Source organism: Felis catus, chromosome D3 (genome assembly GCF_018350175.1).
Source record: "Felis catus isolate Fca126 chromosome D3, F.catus_Fca126_mat1.0, whole genome shotgun sequence".
Classification (NCBI taxonomy): domain Eukaryota; kingdom Metazoa; phylum Chordata; class Mammalia; order Carnivora; family Felidae; genus Felis; species Felis catus.
In genome coordinates, this window is record NC_058379.1 from 81,946,744 (window position 1) to 81,952,306 (window position 5,563).

General features: G+C 40.6%; 1 long non-coding RNA gene across 1 annotated transcript; it reads right to left on the bottom strand.

The window, feature by feature from the left end:
* Positions 1-731: 731 nt before the first annotated feature.
* LOC123381312 lies at positions 732-1,583 on the bottom strand. Its single transcript, XR_006588161.1, has 2 exons — positions 1,530-1,583; positions 732-892 (listed from the first exon to the last, which is right to left on the bottom strand). It is a non-coding gene; the product is annotated as an uncharacterized LOC123381312 (long non-coding RNA).
* Positions 1,584-5,563: the final 3,980 nt, after the last annotated feature.

The window sequence follows — 5,563 nt, forward strand, 5'->3', positions numbered from 1 at the left end:
GTCTGTAATGAAATCAGATACCAGCCATAGGTTTGAGGTATGGTGATAGCAGTCTGAATGCCTGGGCCCAGCAAGTTTATTTCTGTCGATTAATGATATCTCACTGAGGCATACACTTAGGGATATGGCAGAAAATGAGTAATACAAGATTCAAACCAAAAAAAAAAAACAGAAAAACCCAAAAATCAAAACCCAAAAACCAAACACACACACACACACACACACACACACACACACACACACACATACACACAAAATGATGCAGCTGGCAACTTCCCACAAACAGTTGGAAGCTTTTGATGGTTATAGTAGGGTTATATCCCAATAAATCCATGTTAAGTTGAAAATAACATAACTTGAGGGGCGCCTGGGTGGCTCAGTTGATTGAGCACCAACTCAGTTTTGGCTCAGGTCTTGACCTCACAGTTTGTGGGATCAAGGCCAGGACAGGCTCTGTGCTGACAGCATGGGGCCTGCTTGGGGCTCTCTCTCTTCCTTTCTCTCTGCCTCTCCTCCACTTGTGTGCGTGCGCTCTCTCTCTCTTTCTCTCTCTCAAAATAAACTTAAAATAAAATAACATAACTTGAAAATGCATTTAATAATATAACCTGCTGAACATCATAGCTTGGCCTGGCCTATCTTAATCATGCTCAGAACACTTACATCATCCTGCAGTTGGGCAGAATCATTTAACACAATGCCTATTTTATCATAAAGTGTTGAATACCTCATATAATTAGTTGAATACTTTACTGAAAGCAAAAAACAGAATGGCGTATGGGCACAGATGGCTGTCAGGTTGTTGACCCTCTTGATCCCTGGCTGACTGGGGGCTGAGGCTTCCTGCTCCAACCCAGCATCATGAGAGAGGATTTCACCATATATCCCTGGCCTGGGAAAAGACCAAAATTAAAAATTTAAAGTACAGTTTTTACTGAATGTGTCACCATTGTACAGTAAGAATCGTTAGGTCGGGGACCATCTGTATTCCATATGTGGCTAGGCTTTGTATTTGGAAATCTGAGAGAGGGCACAAAATTTTGAGAGTTTGTCTTTGACATCTGAATTTTCAGAATGGTTTGTTATGGGTTGGGAGGGGTTCTACACGGTTTTATAGGCTCTCCAAAATTCTGGAATCAGGTGTTGGTGTGTGTGTGTGTGGGGGGGTGGGGGCAGTTTCACAGCTTTTTATCATTTATCAAGAATGAAACAATTACTATATCCATTTGAAATATTGAATCAGTGTCAGTAGAGGAAAGAAAACCCAGTAATGACTCGGTCTTTTTACTTCTTTAGAATGAATCTTTGCATAGGCACAATAAATTGTTTCACAGCATAATTCATTGGGGGCTCTTGAGCTTTAGTTTGTATTATATATTCATAGCTTTTTGTGGCAGCCATAGGCCATGAGTCTTAGGCCTGACATGATGAGTCTACAGGGAGAAGGCTGCAGTTTGTGTTACAGATGCCCTTAAGAGAGTTCCCAGCTGTGTACTCTGCTTTTAAAATGGATGCAAAATTAAACTTACCATAATGACTTCTGTTGAAGTCAGTGAGAATTAGTCTTCAGCTATCCAGGTGCTACAAGATAAAATGACTTATTTAAGCACTCATAAGAGATTTCTGCAGTTGAGAATTGAGGAAATGAACACATGAGTTTATGTCTACTGCATCTTTTTTAATCCTTGAAATGAATATATAAACTTCTGAAAAAGAAACCCCTATCTGAAGCCACACTAAATGAAGGGAATGAATGCTTTCCCCAGATTCTTAAATTCTGAAAGGAAGTCTTCCAAAGAGGTCAGTTGAGAAAGATAGATTTAGAGAAATCTAACTTAGGTTGCATCTTTATCCAAAAGGTCTGTTGTTAGGTTTGGAGAAAGACAACTGTATTGTTCTACCCCAGGGTAGGATTGACTACAGAGATGGGTTCAAAGGGCTCTCTGTTGGAGGGCATGCCTCTGGATCAGGGTTGAGAATGACATTATTCTTGCCAAATGCTTGGTCTTGATATACTAAGCACTCTTCCAACATTAACATTAGTTAGAGTGGTGATAGGAACAATCCGAGGGAGTATTCTGGAGAATTTGAGTGAAATAAGGAAGAGGAAAGCAAAATCCCTGTCTAGAGTTAACCTGATCTTCACTTCAGAATCCTGGAAAGTACTCCAAGAATTGTGGAAACATCAGCTCGTGAACATTGAAGAACCATGCTCAGTGCCAGTGTTTTTACAATCCCAAACCTAAGGTGCCATGTTGCTCTTAATTTGTCTGAGACTGTGAAGCCGCTGTGGCACCCTATCTTCTAACCACATAAGTAAAATTTCTCTATTTGTAAGCCCACACAGCTTTTCTCCTGGGCTGCAGTTGCGTTGGGCTTCTTTACCAATACCAGAATTCAGTGGGCACAGGTGGACATCTCTGGAGCTAGGACTCAGAGCCACCTTTCTAAATGCTGACTCTCCAAGATTCTGCAAAACATGGAAGAAACCTAGGAAACTAGAGCAGTGCTAAAATTCAAATTAAGAGTAGGGTTCCTGATTTCATCGCAGGGTTCTGGCTAGGAATTCCTAGCTTGAGCATAAACTATGTAGCTGTGTCTGTTTCCTGGGGGGACATATCTGGAACCTGTAAGAACTGATGGTATTTGGGGCTCAGCAAAGCCTGTTTTTGTGAGAAGCCAGTCAGAATGAACTTGCCTCAGTCTGTATTTATTTGCCTTTCCAGATGTCCTTGACTCTAGATGCCACTTTATTCTTGGTTACTTGCCCTGCTTCTTGGATGAGAGGCTCAGAAATGCCTTGGACCATTGTGGGGTCATGAAGTTTCACCGACCGTTGTTACCTCATCTCTTATCATGATCTGGGACTCAGACTTCCTGGTGTCAATGTCAAGATTTTAGAAACCACAGCAGTTCCTGCTTCCAAATCGCAGTGTGATAGGACACACAGAACCTCTGAATAGCTCAGGTTAAGTCCCAGAAAGTCTGATAAATACAGTCTCTACTGGGATTCTATCTCTTGGGAAAATTTGGACTGATGTAAGAGAAGTTTTATAAAAGAACTGAGAGATAAAGTTTCTCACTTTTCCTTTCTACTTATGAATTATTCTAAGATACAGCAGTTTTACATAGTCCCCCTAAAGCTATCTTGAAAAACTGAGAAAGCAGTTATATTTTTCTGAGATATTGTGGCCAGTCTATGTACAGCATTATATTTATGCATTCTTTCTTTTTATCCCCTACTTTCCTCTCCCCCTCATTCTTGTTTCTTTCAATAAAGCATTACCATGTGAATTTAGCCTCAAGTTCTATTTTGTAGGAAATTTGGTCTAAAATAGAACTTAACCACAGAAAGCGATAATCAGATGGACAAGATTAACCTAGTCATTAGATCTTAGATTAAAGGGGAAGAAAAATATGATTATAGAATGGCATCATTTGCTTGCCAATTTTGATTCTACTGTGCCCATGTCTGCCTTCTATGAGAAAAAGAATTGAATGGTGGGGTGAGGGTCTGGATGAAAAATGAACCCAAAAAACCTCTTATTCCCTTAAAAAACTGTGGGACTGGAGCACAAACAACTCTATTTTTGAAGTAATTCTTCTGAAAGATTGAAAAAGAGGGAATTTTCTGATTCTGGGCAGTTTTCTGATTCTGGGCAATGTCCACATAATACTTAGTTGAGTTGTGGGGTGCCTGGGTGGCTCAGTCCATTAAGCCTCTGGCTCTTGATTTTGGCTCAGATCATGATCTCATGAGTTTGTGAGTTCGAGCCCTGCATCAGGCTCTATGCTGACATTGTGGAACCTGCTTGGGATTCTCTCTGTCCCTCTTTCTCTGGCCCTGCCTCACTCTCTTGTGTGCTCGCTCTCTCTCTCTCTCTCTCTCTCTCTCTCTCTCTTTCTCTCTCTCTCTCTCTCTCTCTCTCAATAAATATATAAACTTAAAAAAAAATACTTGAGCCATGAATGAAAGCAATGAAGTAGGCCTTTTTACCCCTACATCAATCAAGCATTGAATGGGGGCTACTTGGAGGGGAATTACAGCCTCAAGCAAAGCTGTTTCCTTTGGCTAAGGGAAAACTCTGGGGAGAAATTGGGCTCTGGGCACCCACCTAACATTCCTAGAAGCTCAGTGAACAAGTGTTTCAGCCCGAAGCTGAGTATCTGTGTAACCACACCACAGATATGTTAGTACGTGCCTGATTATGATTTAGACTAAAGATCCTAGAGGGAAAAAATGGCTTCAGCGGTTCTAGGTCTCAACCACATCACAGAATCAGTAGTGATCAGTAAGATTTGGAAGTACTTGTGAGAAGGAGGTAAAAGGTCTCACCTTCTAAATTTTGGAAACAAGTGTTATGTAGTGAAATTGGTTGGGGTTATTTGCTTCGCTGGAAGCAGCAGGCTTTGGTAGAGTATGGACGCCTGCCAGTAGATGGTGGACGATAGGAATGGGTTTCCCTGGAGGGGAAAGAAGAAATACATGGCAAATGCTAATCAGTATTTAATATTCTTTATTTACAAGAGTTCATGTTGCAGCCTTAAAACATGTCTAGGTTTTGTTGTTGTTGTTGTTGTTGGTGGTGGTGGTGGTGGTGGTGGTGGTGTGTGTGTGTGTGTGTGTGTGTGTGTGTGTGTTTATTTGAAACCTTAACTGAGACTTATACTTTCCTGGGCGTTAGTTTTTGTTTCACATCAGCCCACATGTGCGTCCATTCAAGAGGGTCCTGTTCCCATGTTTCCTTTTTGTTTCTGACCTTTGAAATGATGCACAGTGACTTGACCTTCACCCACATCCTGCTACTCATCTGTTTTCCATTTTTAAGAGGCCTTAAATAATTCCTTTCAAAGGGTCCTCAAACCCAAAACCTAGGGCATCACTTTTTATAAATCTATGCTTAAGGACAGTAAGTAGCCGTTATTTATGTTATTTAAACAGATCAGTCTTACTTGTTTCAATAATAAATTTAATTACATTCTAGGTAGTATACTTATAAATATTTTCTAATGAAGGTACTCCAAATTGAGAAAATGTGAGTTTTTGCCATAAAAGAGTATATGCTTCCCTGAAAAAAAAAATCACACACTCTGTAATAAGCAAGTCAAATGGGAAAACTAAGGTTGAACCGGACCACTAAAAATCTATGCAACGTCATATTCAGACTGTTATTGAAACGATTATTGGTTCATCAACAGATAGCCTGAAGAATAGACAGGCACCTCAGTGTGCTGAATGCTGCTTCCAGAGCATTAAAATGTGTTAAGAAATAGTGTCAAGATGATAGCTTTTGAGCTCAGAGAGAATACAGATGGACGTAGATCTCTAAGCCCAGGAGCAAGTGTCAGTTGCCAGAGGTGACAGCAACGTGTGCTTTTGTGTAGATGGAGCCCTTGTGCAGTAAAGTGCTCCTGTCTGTAGAGCAGCCACACTAAGAATCTTTTTCCTGAAAAAGTTTGAAATTCTGCACAAGCTGTTCTAGCTTCAAATGGCATATGGACCAGCCCAACACTCAGACTGACAAAATTATCCTATTCAGCAATCACATAAGAGCTAATTCAT